The sequence below is a fragment of the Meriones unguiculatus genome, chromosome X (assembly GCF_030254825.1).
Source record: "Meriones unguiculatus strain TT.TT164.6M chromosome X, Bangor_MerUng_6.1, whole genome shotgun sequence".
Taxonomy (NCBI): domain Eukaryota; kingdom Metazoa; phylum Chordata; class Mammalia; order Rodentia; family Muridae; genus Meriones; species Meriones unguiculatus.
In genome coordinates this window covers 38,565,986-38,584,332 of record NC_083369.1, presented here as the reverse complement: position 1 = coordinate 38,584,332, position 18,347 = coordinate 38,565,986, and the positions used below count along the sequence as shown (strand labels likewise).

General features: G+C 39.6%; 1 pseudogene; it reads left to right on the top strand.

The window, feature by feature from the left end:
- The window catches only part of LOC110541463 (protein S100-A11-like), a 33,983-nt pseudogene extending 19,725 nt beyond the window's left edge, over positions 1–14,258 (top strand).
- Positions 14,259–18,347: the final 4,089 nt, after the last annotated feature.

The window sequence follows — 18,347 nt, the reverse complement described above, 5'->3', positions numbered from 1 at the left end:
AGGACTAAAATCAATCAATTAGAAACAAATAAAACAATTCAAAGGATCAATGAAACCAAGAGCTGGTTCTTTGAGAAAATCAACAAGATTGACAAACCCTTAGCCAAGCTAACTAAAAGGCAGAGAGACATCATCCAAATCAACAAAATCAGAAATGAAAAGGGGGATATAACTACAGACACTGAGGAAATCCAAATAATCATTAAGACTTACTTCAAAAGTCTATATGCCACAAAATTTGAAAATCTAAATGAAATGAGCAATTTTCTTGATCGATTCGACTTACCAAAGCTAAATCAGGACCAGGTAAATCAATTAAATTGTCCTATATCCCCCAAGGAAATAGAAGCAGTCATTGAAATTCTCACATCCAAAAAAAAGCCCAGGAACAGATGGTTTCAGTGCAGAATTCTACCAGACCTTCAAAGAAGAGCTAATGTCAGTTCTCTTCAAACTATTCCACAAAATAGAAACAGAAGGAACATTACCAAACTCATTCTATGAAGCCACAGTCACCTTGGTACCTAAACCTCAAAAAGACCCAACAAAGAAAGAAAATTTTCAGGCCAATCGACTTTATGAACATTGATGCAAAAATACTCAACAAAATACTTACAAACCAAATACAAGAACACATCAAAGATATCATCCACTATGACCAAGGAGACTTCATCCTAGGTATGCAGGGGTGGTTCAGTACATGGAAATCCATCAATGTGATCCACCATATTAACAAATTGAAAGAAAAAAAATCCCCTTAGGTGCTGAAAAATCATTTGACAAAATCCAACATTCATTCATGTTTAAAGTATTGAAGAGATCAGGGATACAAGGCACATATCTAAACATAGTAAAGGCGATATACAGCAAGCCTATAGCCAACATCAAACTGTCCAGAGAGAAATTTAAAGCATTTCCACTGAAATCAGGGACAAGACAAGGCTGCCCACTCTCTCCATATCTCTTCAACATAGTTCTGGAAGTCCTTGCTAGAGCAATAAGACAAATGAAGAAGATCAAGGGGATACAAATTGGAAAGGAAGAAGTCAAATTATCACTATTTGCAGATGATATGATAGTATATGTGAGTGACCCCCAAAACTCCACCAGGGAACTACTACATCTGATAAACACCTTCAGCAAAGTGGCCGGATACAAAATTAACTTAAAAAAAATCAGTAGCCCTCCTGTATACAAAAGACAAAAGGGCTGAGAAAGAAATTAAGGAAACAACACCCTTCATAATAGCCACAAATGACATAAAGTACCTTGGTGTAACCCTAATCAAGCAAATCAAAGACCTGTATGAAAAAAATTAAAAGTCTCTGAAGAAAGAATTAGAAGAAGATATGAGAAGATGGAAAGATCTCCCATGCTCATGGCTAGGCAGGATTAACATAGTAAAAATGGCCATCTTACCAAAAGCAATCTACAGATTCAATACAATTCCCACCAAATTACCAACACAATTCTTTACAGACCTGGAAAGAAAAATTCTCAACTTCATATGGAATAACAAGAAACCCAGAATAGCTAAAACAATCCTCTACAATAAAAGATCTTCAGGAGGTATCTTCATCCCTGATCTTACGCTGTACTACAGAACAACAGTTATAAAAACTGCATGGTACTGGCATAGAAACAGAATAGTGGATCAATGGAATTGAACAGAAGACCCAGAAATAAACCCACACACTTATGGACACCTAATTTTTGAAAAAGATGCCAAAACCATACAATGGAAAAAATATAGCATCTTCAACAAATGGTGCTGGTCTAACTGGATGTCTACATGTAAAAATGTAAATAGATCCATACTTATCACCCTGCACAAAACTAAAGTCCAAGTGGATCAAAGACCTCAACATAAAACCAGACACATTAAATCGGTTAGAAGAAAAAGTAGGGAAAACCCTAGAACTTATTGATACAGGAGACAACTTCCTGAACAGAACACCAACAGCACAGGCTCTAAGAGCAACAATGAATAAATGCGACCTCATGAAACTGAAAAGCTTATGTAAAGCAAAGGACCTGTCATCAAAGCAAAACTAATGCCTACAGATTGGGAAAGAATCTTCACCAACCCTTTATCTGATGGAGGGCTAATATCCAGTATGTATAAAGAATGAAAGAAGCGGAAAAGCAGCAAACCAAGTAATCCAATTAAAAATGGGGAACAGAGCTAAACAGAGAACTCTCTGTAGAGGAATATGGAATGGCAGAGAAACACTTAAAGAAATGCTCAATGTCATTAGCCATTAGGGAAATGTAAATCTAAACGACCCTGAGATTTCACCTTACACCCATCAGAATGGCCAACATGAAAAACTCAAGTGACAACATATGCTGGAGAGGTTGTGGAGAAAGGGGAACTCTCCTCCACTGCTGGTGGGAATGTAAACTTGTACAACCACTCTGGAAATCAATCTGGCCCTTTCTCAGACAACTAGGAATAGTGCTACCTCAAGATTTGGCCATACCAATCTTAGGCATATCCCAAAGAGGCTCAAGTACACAATAAGGACATTTGTTCAATCATGTTTGTAGCAGCTTTATTCATAATAGCCAGAAGCTGGAAACAGCCCAGATGCCCCTCAACTGAAGAATAGATGCAGAAATTGTGGTACATCTACACAATGGAACATTACTCTGCAATAAAAAATAAGGAAATCATGAAATTTGCAGGTAAATGGTGGGACCTGGAAAGGATCATCGTGAGTGAGCTGTCCCAGAAACATAAAGACACACACAGTATATACTCACTCATATAGACATGTAACATAAGATAAACCTACTAAAATCTGTACATCTAAAGAAACTAATTAAGAGAGAAGACCCTGACTAAAATGCTTAATCCCCATCCCGAAAAGCAAAGAGGATGGACATCAGAAGAAAGCAGGAAACAACCTAGAAACCTGCCACAGAGGGCCTCTGAAAGGCTCTAACCTGCAGACTATCAAAGCAGACGCTGATACTTATGGCCAACTGTTGGGCAGGGTGCATGAAATATTATGTAAGAAGTGAGAAATAGTAAGATCTGGAGAGGACAGGAACCTCACAAGGAGAGCAACAGAACCAGAAAATTTAAACACAGGGCTCTTCCCAGAGACTCATACTCCAATCAAGTACCAAGCATGGAGATAACCTAGAACCCCTGCACAGATGTAGCCCATGGCAGTTTAGTGTCCAAGTGAGTTCCATAGTAATGGCAAGAGGGACTGCCTCTGACATAATCTGATTGGCCTGCTCTTTGATCACCTCCCCCTGAGGGGGGAGCAGCCTTACCAGGCCACAGAAGATGACAATGCAGCCACTCCTGATGTGATCTGATAGATTAAGATCAGAAGGAAGGAGAGGAGGACCTCCACTTATCAGTGGACTTGGGGAGGGGCATGTGTGAAGAAGGGGGAAGGAGGGTGGGACTGGGAGGGGAGGAGGGAGGGGCTTATGGGGGGATAGAAAGTTAATAATGTGTAATTAATAAAATAAAATTTTAAAAAATTGAAAAAAGAATCATGTCTATTGTAGTGTCTCAACTTCTTGAAGCAGAGAAAGTTCTTAGTGATCAGTATAAGAAACATTTTCTCACCTTAGAGTTTTAATTTTGTTCATTTTAGTCAAATTCTCTTAACAAAGGTTTATTTTTGGACTTTGCTATGCATGACTCCCTTTCAAAGTTTTATGTTCTGATATGATGTAATTTAACTTAGTACAGCTCCACTATAAGCAGTATGACATGGGTAACATTTCATTTTTAACAACTCATATAGACATTTTAAACTTTTACATACTTTAATGGTTTTCCTTTACGTAATGATTTCCCAGAATAGCCCTTTAGTCACAGTTAAGCTTTGCTTTTAGAAATGTGTAGAAATCAGAAATAGTCCAAAGAGAAACAGTCAAAATAAATAAAAGGTCAGAAAATAAATTATTTCAGAAAAAGTTAAAAATGGAAAACATTGATATAGTGCTGAGTAAAGTCTTTCAGGGGCCCTCTAAGGTAGGCTCCCATCCTGTTTCTTGTTTTCTCCTACTTCCCATGTCCATTCCATTTGTCTCTCTAAGTGAGGAGTGATCATCTTACCCAGGGTCCTCCTTCTTGTTTATTTTCTTTAGGTGTACAGATTTTAGTACGTTTATCCTATCTTACAAGTCTAGTACTCACTTCTAAGTGAGTATATTCCATGTGTCTTTCTGCTTCTGGGATAGTTCACTCAGGATGATCTTTTCTAGATCCCACCATTTGCCTGCAAATTTCATGATTTCCTTGTTTTTAATTGCCAAGTAGTATTCCAGTGTGTAGATGCTGAGACTCATAACCAATTTTTGGGCAAAGTGCAGCAAATCTTAGGAAACAAGGGGGAGATAGTAAGACCTGGAGAGGACAGGAGCTCCACAAGGAGAGCAACAGAACCAAAAAAAATCTGGCCACAGGTGTCTTTTCTGAGACTGATATTCCAACCAAAACCATTTATGGATATAACCTAGAACCCCTGCTCAGATGTAGCCCATGACAGCTACAGCAAATCAGAGTTAATGGGCTTGCAAAACCATCATGGAAAAGAGAGCACAGACACACAGACACACAACACACTCCTCACACACTTCTTAACCACAAGGAGAGAGAAACCTCCAAGATCTATCACTAACCATGTCATTGCTTTAGAAACTTAGTATCTGAGCTGGAAATAGTCCAATATATTTGTGCTAACTTTAAAGAGGTGGTAGAAATGGATGTTCTGAGGAATGTGAAGCTCCACATTGAGAAGGAGCCCGTTAGAATTATTTGTGTGGATATTAACTTCATATCCAGCTATGCATATTCAGGACACCCTAGTATCTATGAAAATCATATGTCACTCACTATCTGCTGTTTCCAAGGGAACAAGGTAGTCAAAGCAAAGTTATCTTATTTTTCCATCTCAAGCTAACACTTATCCTTAGTCTATGACTATAAAGTAATGGAGACAGAGATGGGGATGCCATCCTAGGAATCAGGGAGTCACCAGAGTCAAAGAAAAACAGTCATATCAAATGGTCCCCATGACTCTATCTATTGTGTTCACCCAATGAAGTACTGGCACATCATGGGCCAAGGAATATGTAATTAAAACTTTAGTCACTTGACACAGCCATAGATTAGCTGATTGATGTTGGATAAATCCATGATTCCTCTCAGGAGATTTCCCTGTGGTGGTGACTTCTGTAAACACTCCACCTCTTTGGTAACTGCATCTAACAGCTGTTAGGGCAGAACATATTGGTTTTCTTAACTCTGGGCATAACTTTGCAAATCATTCCATTGTTAAACTAAACTCAAATTACCCACTTGAAATTACCATGAACTGCAGTTATCTGGGGTCCTGATGGTGTAGTACACCACTTATAGTTATAAAATTGTCCCACATACTAAACGAACATGGACACTTGCACAAACTTTCCCCTAAGCTAGAGAATTCCATTTTATATACAACCCAGTGTGGTATTGTGAGTAAAAAGAAACCTAAAAATAAACTTTACTCAGGAGTAGGCTGTGTCAGAGGGCTTAGAGGAAGAGATTGAGGGTAGAGATGATTGTGTTTAATTATATACATGTATGAAATTCTCAAGAGTAAAGAAAAATACAAAAAACAGAAAAATTAATTAAAAACACATTTAATAAATTGTAATCTTGGCTAACACAGGTATTAGCTCTCATCTTATTTTGCTTATCTGAAATTTATCTTGTTTATAAAGCTGAAATTATCATTGCTTAGTGAAGATCTAAGACTTGTTTTTTTTTTGAAATATTAAGAATATATACGTTCAAAGTGAATAAATTGTAATAAATAAATAATAAATCATTTAAAAGAATATATAGATTATTAAGATTAAGTAATTAAGATTAAATCTTGATGTGTTTATGATATTTCCCAAAAGGATTAAGTTTCCAAATTTGTCCACATTTAGGAGCCGACTGAATTCTAGTATTCAGGTAACATATTGAAAACAGGATGTTATAAGAAAGCAAGGTATCAAAACAAAATGAAATGGAAGAGTCATCATTTCCCTAGCACTCCTTCCCCAGAAAGATCACCAGCAGATGAGCTAAGAGAGTAAACGTGAATCCATGAACCCAGGCTTGCCTCTCAGAATAGCCAGTAATTTGAGGAAATGCTTTATAGATGGGAGAAAATAAAAATCGTGTGTGTGTGTGTGTGTGTGTGTGTGTGTGTGTGTGTGTGTGTGTATGAACCCATAACCCAGAATGTGTGTGTGTGTGTGTGTGTGTGTGTGTGTATGAACCCATAACCCAGAATGTGTATCGAGGTCAGAGGACAGCGTGCAGGAGGAAGTTCTTTTCTCCTACCACGTGGGTTCCAGAGATAGAACTAGATTGTCAGGTCTGGCAGTAAGCAACTATACCTACTGAGCCATCCTGCTATTCCTTAGTTATTCCTTAAAACTACCTCTCCAATGCAGCTTCCACTCCCTTCAGTGAAACTGGATGATCCACAACAATAGCATCACAGTCCTCATGCTGTGAGCATTTAGAGAACTTTGTAATAGGCTGATCAATTTTTGAAAACCACTTAAGGCTTATAATCACCCTCATTGATGTAGATACTAATAAAGAAAAGAGAATGCAAATAAGTGAAGCAGAGGAGACACATGAATTATTCAGTTACCTAACCTCAGATTTAAAAACACTCGAGCCTTCTTTACAAAAGAATTCTACAGGCTCATACAATCTGGCAGTTTTTACTAGTATGTATTATATATATCCTCTCTGCTAGAGTACAAGCTATGTTATGGGAGGCATCTTATTTTTATAAGTATATCTCCCCATCTAGCCATGTGGTAGATCTCAAAAATGGGTATAGAATAAATAAGAGATAAATATCTGTAATGTTTGTACAAAGTTAGCAAGATAGAGAACAGCACGGCAAGCGTATCCTCACCAATCTGCACACCCGAACTGTTAGCCTCTTAATCTCACTACAGACTTACCTGAAACTGAGTTCTATCAGTAATAACTCCTGAGCTATCTCATTCTAAAACATAACCAAAAGGTATTTAAATGTCTGTCTGCACATTACAAACCAGAGCTCTGCAGATCAATAAAGCTCAAATTGCTTTTTTTTAACTTTTTCTCATTTTTTAAATTTTTATTGTTAGTTACATTTTATTAACTCTGTATCCCAGCTATATCCTGCCCCCTCATTCCCTCCCAATCCCACCCTTCCTCCCTCATCCTCATCCCTCTTCCCTGCCCCTTTCCAAGTACATGATTGGGGAGGACCTCCTCCCCTTTCATCTGACCCTGTTTTGTTAGGTATCATCAAGGCTGGCTGCAAAGTCCTCCTCTGTGGCCCAGCAGGATTGCTCCTTCCTTGGGAGGTTGGGAAGTCAAAGAGCCTGCCATTGAGTTCCTGTCAGAAATAGTCCTTGTTCCCCTTACTATGGGAAAGCAATTGGTTACGAGCTACCACATGCTACATCCAAGCAGAGGTTCTAGGTTATATCCATGCGTGGGCCTTGGTTGGAGTGTCAGTCTCAGAAAAGACACCTGTGCCCAGATATATTTGGTCCCTGTGGAGCTCCTATCCTTTCCATGTCATACTAACTCCCCCTTCTTTCATACGATTCCCTGCACTCTACTGAAGGTTTGGTTATGAGTCTTAGTATCTGCTTTGGTACACTGCTAGGTAGAGTCTTTCAGAGGCCCTCTGCGGTAGGCTCCTGTCCTGTTACTTGTTTTCTCCTATGTCCAATGCACATCCCATTTGTCTTTCTAAGTGAGGATTGATCATCTTCCCCTGGGTCCTCTTTCCTGTTTATCTTCTTTAGGTGTATAGATTTCATTATGTTTATCATATCTTATAGGTCTATATAAGTAAGTATATACCATGTGTGTCTTTCTCTTTCTGTGATACCTCACTCAGAATGATCTTTTCTAGATCCTGCCATTTGCCTGCAAATTTCATGATTCCTCATTTTTGATTGCTGAGTAGTATGAAACTGAAAAGCTACTCTAAAGCAAAAGACACTGTCGTCAGAACAAAATGACAGCCTCCAGACTGGGAAAGGATCTTCACCAACCCTATATCTGACAGACGGCTGATATCCAGAATATATAAAGAAATAAAGAAGTTAAAAAGCAATACATCAAGTAATTCAACTAAAAAATGGGGTACGGAGCTAAACAGAGAATTCTCTGTAGAGGAATATAGAATGGCAGAGAAACACTTAAGGAGATGCTCAACATCCTTAGCCATCAGGGAGATGCAAATTAAAACGACCCTGAGATTTCACCTTACACCCATCAAAATGGCTAAAATTAAAACCTCAAATGACAACACATGCTGTAGAGGTTGTGGAGAAAGGGGAACCCTCCTCCATTGCTGGTGGGAATGTCAACTGGTACAACCACTTTGGAAGTCAATCTGGCGCTTTCTCAGACAATTAGGAATAGTACTTCCTCAAGACCCAGCTATACCACTCCTAGGCATATGCCCAAAATTTGCTCAAGTACACAACATGGACATTTGCTCAACCATGTTTGTAGCAGCTTTATTTGTAATAGCCAGAACCTGGAAGCAACCCAGATGTCCATCAACGGAGGAATGGATGCATACATTGTGGTATTTTTACGCAATAGAATACTACTCAAATTGCTTTTTAAAAAGAGATTCTACAGCAAATTTAAATACTTCAAAAGCAAGATCAGGATAACAAGCTGTGTTCAGAAGCAGAAAAACTCCAAAGACTCCTAAAGGTATCTCCCCAAAGAAACTAGTTTATACTCAGACAATGAACAAGTTAGAAATTATTCAGAAAATTTGGATCAGTGTCATATTTCATCTTGAAAAGAAAAGAAATGGAACTCCTGCCCAGGACTAATAGCAGCCTCAGCAATCTGGGTCCACGCACATCAATATTAATCAAGAACATGCTCTATAGACTTGATGAAGAGTCAATCTCATGGAAGCATTTTCTCAACTGAGAGTTCCTTTCCCCAAATGACTCTAGTTTGTGTCAAATTGGCATAAAACTAACCAATTGAATCAATCCCAATCAACTTGACACATAAATACATAAGTATTAAAACATAAATTTTTCTTTCTTGTTTGCCCCCAAACTGGCATGTTAATATTAATATTACAACATGAAGCATTTCAACTATTAAGAATGCCATCACCATTTAACTTCATGAGTTCTTTATATATTCTAGATATTAGCCCCCTGTCAAACATAGGATTTGTGAAGATTCTTTCCCAATCTGTTGGCATTTGTTTTGTTCAGACAACAGTGTCCTTTGCTTTACAGACGCTTTTCAGTTTCATGAAGTCCCATTTATTGATTGTTGATCTTAGAGCTTGTTCTGTTGGTGTTTGGTTCAGGAAGTTGACTCCTGTGCCAATGAGTTCAAGGCTCTTCCCCACTTTTTCTTCTAACAGGTTTAGTGTGTCTGGTTTTATATTGAGGTCCTTGATCCACTTGGACTTGACTTTTGTGCACGGTGATAAGTATGTGTCTATCTGCATTTTCTACATGTAGACATCCAGTTAGACCAACACCATTTGTTGAAGATGCTCTTTTTTCCATTGTATGGTTTTGGCATCTTTGTCAAAAATCAGGTGTCCATAAGTGTGTGGGTTTATTTCTGGGTCTTCTATTCAATTCCATTGATTCATGAGCCTGTTTCTATGCCAGTACCATGCAGTTCTGTAGTACATCAGGGATGGAGATATCTCCTGAAGATCTTTTATTGTAGAGGATTGTTTTAGTAATTCTGCTTTTCTTGTTATTCCATATGAAGTTGAGAATTTTTCTTTCCAGGTCTGTAAAGAATTGTGTTGGTAATTTGATGGGCATTGCATTGAATCTGTAGATTGCTTTTGGTAAGATGGCCATTTTTACTATGTTAATCCTGCCAAGCCATGAACATGGGAGAACTTTCCATCTTCTCATGTCTTCTTCTAATTCTTTCTTCAGAGACTGGAAGTTTTTTTTTTTTTCATACAAGTCTTTGTCTTGCTTGGTTAGGGTTACACCAAGGTACTTTATGTCCTTTGTAGTTATTGTGAAGGGTGTTGTTTCCCTAATTTCTTTCTCAGCCCATTTGTCTTTTGTATACAGGAAGGCTACTGATTTTTTTTTTTAGTTAATTTTGAAACCAGCCACTTTGCTGAAGGTATTTATCAGCTGGAGAAATTCCCTGGTAGAATTTTTTGGTCACTCATGTATACTATTATATCATCTACGAATAGTGATACTTTGGCCTCTTTCCTTCCAAACTGAGTTCCCTTGATCTCCTTTAATTGTCTTATTGCTCTAGCAAGGACTTCAAGAACTATGTTGAAAAGGCATGGGGAGACTGGGCAGCCTTGCTTTGTCCCTGATTTCAGTGGAATTGATTTAAGTTTCACTCTGTTTAATTTGATGTTGGCTATAGGCTTGCTGTATATTGCTTTTACTATGTTTAAGTAAGTGCCTTGTATCCCTGATCTCTCCAGGACTTTAAATATAAATGAATGTTGGATTTTAGCAAGAAATCAAGTAATCCAATTTAAAAATGAGGTACAGAGCTAAACAGAGAATTCTCAGTAGAGGAACATTGAATGGCAGAGAAACACTTAAAGAAATGCTCAACATCCTTAGTAATCAGGGAAATACAAATCAAAACGACCCTGAGATTTTACCTTACACCCATCAGAATCGCTAAGATAAAAAACTCAAATAACAACACATCCTGGAGAGGACATGGAGAAAAGGGAAGCCTCCTCCATTGCTCCTGGGAATGCAAACCTGTACAACCACTTCGGAAGTCAATCTGGTTCTTTCTCAGACAATTAGCAATAGTGCCACCTCAAGATCCAGCTATACCACTCCTAAGCATATATCCAAAAGATGCTCCAGTATACAACAAGGACATTTGCTCATCCATGTTCCTAGCAGCTTTACTTCTAATAGCAAGAATCTGGAAACAACACAGATGTCCCTCAACTTGAGGAATAGACACAGAAATTGTGGTAAATTTACACAATAGAATACTACTCAGCAATTAAAAACAACGAAATCATGAAATCGTGGAATCTAGAAAGGATCATCCTGAGTGAGTTATCCCGGAAACAGAAAGGTACACATGGTATATACTAACCTATAAATGGATATTAGACATATAATGCAGGATAATCATACTAAAATCTGTTCACTTAAAGAAGCTAAGGAATAAGGAGGACCCTGCATAAGATGCTCAATCCTCACTCAGAGAGCAAATGGGATAGACATTATAAGAGGGAGAAAACAAGGCACAAGACAGGAGCTTACCACAGAGGGCCTCTGGAAGACTCTACCCAGCAGGGTAATGAAGCAGATGCCGAAACTTATAGCTAAACTTTGGGCAGAGTACAGGGAATCTTATGAAAGAAAAGGGAGATAGAAAGACCTGGAGGGGATAGGAGCTCTACAAGGAGAGCAACAGAACCAAAAAATTTTGGGCCCAAGGGTCCTTCCTGAGAGTGATATTCTAACCAAGGACCATTCATGGAGATAACCTAGAATCCCTGCACAGATGTAGCCCATGGCAGCTCAATGTCCAAGAGGGTTCCTCAGTAAGGGGAACAAGGGCTGTCTCTGACATGAACTCAGTGGCTGGTTCTTTGATCACCTCTCCCTGAGGGGAGTGGCAGCCTTACCAGGCCACAGAGGAAGACAATGCAGATAGTCCTGTTGGCACCTGATTGGCTAGGGTCAAATGAAAGGGGAGGAGGACCTCCCCTATCAGTGGACTGGGAAAGGGGCAAGGGAGGAGAGAAGGGAAGGAAGATGGGATTGGGAGGGCATGAGGGAGGGGGCTACAGCTAGGATACAAAGTGAATAAATTGTAATAAATAAAGAAAAATTTTAAAAGGAGTTTAAGAAAAAATTCCATTGCCTTTAATTTTTTTTTAAAAAAAGCCTTTCATTTTCTCTAAAATATCTACGCTCTCTAAAATATCAAGGTTTTTTTTTTGTTTTTGTTTTTGTTTTCTCCTGTCTTTTAACTATAGACGGGCTTCTGTAAATAAAAATAAGTTACATACTTTTTTTCACCAGGGCATATCAAAGTAAAGCAAAACAAAAGCCCAATAGTGTAAAATTTGATGTCAGAAATCTGGGGCTAATAATCTTGTGGGCTCCAAAGGGGGTAGATAGCCATCCGCAATATACACAACTTGTCTCTTAAGCTTTGGCCATCTCTACTCTACACTTGATGCTCTCCACGGTGGTCATTCCAAATGACATATTGTCATCTCCAATATGCTGGGGACTCAGCAGTAGCAGGGGTGTACCTTTGCCAACAAGCTCTGCTCAGACATTTTACTCTGCCACATTTTGACAAGCCTCAGCTTCTCTCCATCCTCTCCTTCAATCCAGGGGCTTCTACTGCAACTGCAGTTGAACCCTCACTATTAGCCTTTCACCCTGCAAATCTTCAGCTGTGTTCCATGACCCCTTCCATGTCTTCAAAACCAGTACTATCTGTGTGACTCATACACATTACCAAGTTTGGCTACCCCCAAAAGGTACACCCTTGGTCCTTTTGGACCAATAGGGTCTGTCTGCTGACCCTAAGCAAACATTTTCTGGAAGATTTCACCTTAATGATGCTGGTCCAGGTTACCAGTAAGAATTGTCTCAGCAAGTAAAGGTTTCACTTCAGAGGATAATCATAACTCATTCTTCAGCGCCGGCTGAACAGAATGTCTAGTGGCACAGATAATCTTTAAGGGACTTTCAGACTTCTTTCTGAGACACAACCTAGACCTTCATTATCTATATTGTTCTAAACATTCTTTTAGTCTTCTACAGAACAGCCCACTGATCTCTGAACACTCAACTGCTTTTCCAAAGTTCAAATTCCAGAATAATCTTCTAAAAAACACATGGTCAGGTCTGTCACAGAAATACCCAATCCTCAGCCACTTCTGTTCGAGCCACTGCCAATGGCAGTCGCAGCCCAGCTGTGACTTTTTTTTTTCATTTTAATTTTTTTACTTTTATTTTTTATTAGAATTTATTCACTTTGTATCCCAGCTGTAGCCCCCTCCCTTATCCCGTCCCAATCCTGCCCTCCCTCCCTCTTCTCCTCCCATGCCCCTCCCCTAGTCCACTGATAAGGGAGGTCCTCCTCTGACCCTAGCCTATCAGGTGTAATCATGACTGTGTGCCTTGTCTTCCTATGTGGCCTAAAATCTGTACACCTAAAGAAGCTAAGCAAGAAGGAGCACCCTGCATAAGATGATGCTCAATTCTCATTCAGAAAGGTAAATGGGATAGACATTATAAGAGGGAGAAAACAGAGAACAGGACAGGAACCTACCACAGAGGGCCTCTGAAAGACGCTACTCAGCAGAGTAATGAAGCAGATGCTTAGACTCATAGCCAAACTTTGGGCAGGGTGCTGGGAATCTTATAAAAGAAGGGGGAGTTAGTATGTCCTGGAAAGGCTAGGAGCTCCACAAAAAGAGCAACAGAACCAAAAAATTTTGGGCCCAAGGGTCTTTTCTGGGAGTGATACTCTAACCAAGGACCATTCATGGAGATAACCTAAAACCCCTGCACAGATGTGTAGCCCATGGCAGCTCAGTGTCCAATTGGGTTCCCTAGTAAGGGGAACCGGGGCTGTCTCTGACATGAACTCAGAGGCTGGTTCTTTGATCACCTCCCCCTGAGGGGCAGAGGCACCTTACCAGCCTCACTCTTTTTTTTTAATTTTTTAAATTTTTTTTAATTAATTACACTTTATTCACTCTGTATCCCCCCATAAGCCCCTCCCTCCTCCCCTCCCGAACCTACCCTCCCTCCTTCTTTTTCACGAATGCCCCTCCCCAAGTCCACTGATAGGGGAGGTCCTCCTCTCCTTCCTTCTGATCTTAGTCTATCAGATCTCATCAGGAGTCAGCCTCACTCTTTAACTTGACAAAAATACCCAAATGTACAGAGACTAAGTGATGCATTGAGTCCCTGATTGCTGTTTTCCAACAGTGCAGTAGGAAGGATGGGAACAGCTGTCAACTCTACAAAACTGAATCCCTTGCCTTCCTGAGTACAGAGCTGGCTGCCTTCATGAAGAACCAAAAAGACCCTGTGTCCTTGAACACATGATGAAGAAGCTGAACCTCAACAGTGATGGGAAGCTATATTTCCAAGAATTTCTCAGCCTTACTGGCAGCTTTGCTACAGCATGCCATGAGTCCTTCCTCCAGGCTTTCCAGAAGCATATCTAACCTTCTCTTTTCCCTTCCAACCACCAAGTTATCACTTCATCCCCCATCCACAACTGCACAGAGCCCAACACAAGCAGACCATGCCTGCTAGCATAAATAAAACAGTGTCATTTTTCAACATAAAAAGAAATACCCTATCCTCATACAAATGTCTGTCTTAGCCTACTTCTCTTTTTTTCTTTTTATTTATTATTTTATTTTATTTTATTTTTCTTTATTAATTATACTTTACTCACTTTGTATCCCCCCTCCGTGGTTCCCTCCCTCCTCCCATCCCAATCCCTCCCTTCTTCCACCCTCTGCATGCATGCCCCTCCCCAAGTCCGCTGATAGGGGAGGACTTCTTTTCCTTCCTTCTGATCCTAGTCAATTAGGTCTCATCAGGAGTGGCTGCCTTGTCCTTTCCTGTAGCCTGGTAATGCTGCTTCCCCCGGAGGTAATTAAAGAGCAGGCCAATCAGTTCATGTCAGAGACAGTCTCTGTTCCTATTACAATGGAACCCACTTGGATACTGAACTGCCATGGGCTACCTCTGTGCAGGGGTCTTAGGTTATCTCCATGCATGGTCCTTGGTTGGAATAGCAGTCTCAGGAAAGACCCATGTGCTCAGATTTTTTGGTTCTGTTGCTCTCCTTATGGAGTTCCTGTCCTCTCCAGATCTTACTGTTTCCCACTTCTTTCCTAAGATTCACTGCACTCTGCCCAAAGGTTGCCCATAAGTCTCAGTATCTACATTGATAGTCTGCAGGGCAGAGCTTTTCAGAGGTTCTGTGTCAGGCTCCTGACTTGTTTCCTCTTTTCTCCTTCTTCTGATGTCCAGCCTCTTTGCCTTTCTGGATAGGAATTGAGCATTTTAGCCAGAGTCCTCCCTCTTGATTAGTTTCTTTAGGTGTACAGGTTTATCCTATATTATATGTCTATATGAGTGAGTATATACCATGTGCATCCCTCTGCTTCTAGGATAACTCACTCAGGATGATCTTTTCCAGATCCCACCATTTACCTGCAAATTTCATGATTTCCTTGTTTTTTATTGCTGAGTAATATTCCATTGTGTAGATATACCACAATTTGTGCATCCATTCCTCCACTGAGGGGCATCTGGGCTGTTTCCAGCTTCTGTTAGCCTACTTCTTTTTGCTGTGATGAACACCATGACCTAAAAAGGCTTGGCGAGGAAAGAGTTTAGTTCATGTTACAACTCTCAGGACACAGTCCATCACTGAGGGAAGGCTGTGCAGGAACTAATGAGAACATGGAGGACATGGAGGTACACTGATTACTGGTTTGCTCTCCACGTCTTGCCTAACTTGCTTTCTTATACCATTCAGGACCTGCTCAGACGTGAGCTGAGCTCTCCCACGTCTATATTTAATTTTAAAAAGACATGGCAGAATTCCCGCCAGGCAGATTCTATGGGGGCATTTTTTTTAGGAATCTGGGAATTCCTGTTCCCAGATGATTACAGCTTCTGCCAAAGTGACAGAAAACTAACCAACACATTCTCCATTGAGAGTAACAAATAACATTAGATTTTAAAGAAAGAAAACATATGCTTAGTTAGGAACAGGGAGCACCTTTTCATAGAAAAGCAGCAAAGAGCCTCAGTGTGTCTTGGGATTGGGGCTTTTTTAAAGACTTTAACTTTAAAATACTTGTCTACAGATTTTTTTTCAAAAGATTCCCTAGAGTCTTCTGAAAGTTTATACCCAGCATTAATACGTACTTCGTGGGCTTTGTGTGTGTGTTGTTATAAAAAAAAAATGCTCTGACATTTCTGAGCCTTGCTGTCCCTTTGAGCGAGACAGCACTGTGTGTGTTCATGACACACCTATTTTTTTTTTTTTTTTTTTGGCTGTAGTCAGTCATGTCTCCACATTTATTCTTCTTTAGAATGCCTGGGATGTCTGTCATATGTTTCTCTTGTCTTGCACAAGCTGTTGTTTTCTGCCCTTCTGCTCTTTCATGGTCTTCATGTGCTTCTCCTTACTTCTCCCTTCTCTTGTAAGCATTTTTCTTCTATTCTCTCAGTCTGTTTGGCCATTGACTGAAAAGCTGACAACTAAACTTCGTTCTTGCTTTTCCTCCTACTTATTGTACTGGAATTATCTGCCTTCAGTCTAATTAACCAAGGGCTATTAAGTTAGTTTTAATTTAAAAAAAAACAAATGAGAGGGAAAACATAATGAAACCAAAATCCATAAATACACATGCCATTCTAAAATAGTGTAATATGCCTAACAGTTCTCTTTCATTGGGAAGAAAATACACATGATGACGGGCTTTCTTGGGAGGTAGACACTAACATTGTTGGGATTGATTGATGGGAACATGGATACTAGGAGAAAAGACGGTAAATCAGCAGAAGTAGCAAGGGAGAGGGCTCTGTAGGTAAAGTTCTTTGCCACACAAGCATGAGAACCTGATTTTGAGTCCCAGCAACAACTTAAAAGACAGGTACAATGGCATGTGCTTGATTCCCAGTCACAGCAAAGCAGACACAGGAGGTCCCTAGGGTTGCTGGCCATCCGAGTATGTGAGCTCCAGATTCAACTAGAGACCTTTTCTCTAAAGATAGGTTAGATACACACACACACACACACACACACACACAGACACACACACATACCTGAACACATCCACAAAAGAAGTTCAATTCTGTTTTACAACTATATTTAAAATAATTTAGAATCTATTACATAAACAAGAACTTCAAATTTTAGTGAGATATTTCTCTTACTAAGTCTTCTCTTTTTACCTTCTTTCACCATTTTTTCTTTTCTCTTTCTTCTACACTCTAAGTTGGTATTTCTCAAAATACTGCTATAAGCTGGGGAGTGGTGGTGCATGCCTTTAATTCCCGCACTTGGCAGTCAAAGGCAGACAGTTCTCTGTAAGTTTGAAGCCAGCCTGGTCTATAGAGTGAGTTCCAGGGAAGCTGGGTCTACACAGAGAAACCCTATTTTGATAAAATGTCACCTTGTAATTTGTAGAAGAATATACATAGCTCCTGGCCTTACCCAGAGCAATTGAATGAACTCTTTAAGGTCATTAAACACCTAACATTTAAATAACTGACTGACTCTTAAGTAAATTAAAGGTGGAGGACCACAGCTTACAGTGTCCTGTTGAGCTGGATTCTGTGCTCAGTCTCTCAAAGGCCCCTCCGTAAATAAATCGTTTTTGCTGTCAGTCTCATGGCTGCTTCTGGGTGGAGAATGCCAGACTTCATTTTAATAAATTTGACGACTTTCCCCTACCCCCTTTCCACAATCTGGAATGTTCTTGTCAGAACACCCATCTGATACTATACCAGAGTGCTCTTCATTATTAATGAAAGGCCCAGACTTCTCAGAGGCTCTGTGATGAACCACATCTTCAGGAAGAGAAGATGGCAGAGTGGTCCTAATGACCTCTCCTTTGTTTCACTTTCCTTTTTGTGGTTTTCCTTTCTTTTCTCAGAACAGCTGTCACCCCACCCCTGCCACTCAAAAGAGCATCCTATAAAGGTTAAAAGAATGCATTGAAATATTTGCCCTGTCACTGACTAGCAGTGGAATGTGAAAGCAAGTTACTTGATCTCTCCAAGCCTGTTGCTCCCTATAAAATAGAAACTAAGTGATAATTTGGGCTTTGATCATGTGCATGATGGCATATTTTAGGGCCTGGACTTAGAAAGTGATCAACTACCATTAGCTGCTATTTGTAATATAAGCAACCAAAGATTGTTATTTACTTCTCTTTGTATACTGAGGTACATTTTAATTTTCCAAAGAGAATTTTATAAATACTTGAATAAAATAATATAAAGATAAAATAATAAACCTAAAGCAGCCACTGCTTTGAAAGCGCAGGTTTCACAGATCATAGAGAATCTTACTTCCATGTACTAAAACCAAGAGAACTCTATGTGGCCTGTGCTAACATATCATTGTCTGTCTTATTCTTTTCTTTCTTCTTTCCTGGGAATGTACTCTAATTAGAGCTTTTGAGATTATGATAATGGGCTTTGTGGCATTGCCTCAGATGAAAATGCAATATTAACATTGCCTCCCATGAATCCTTGTCATCATAGAATTCAGGCCATTG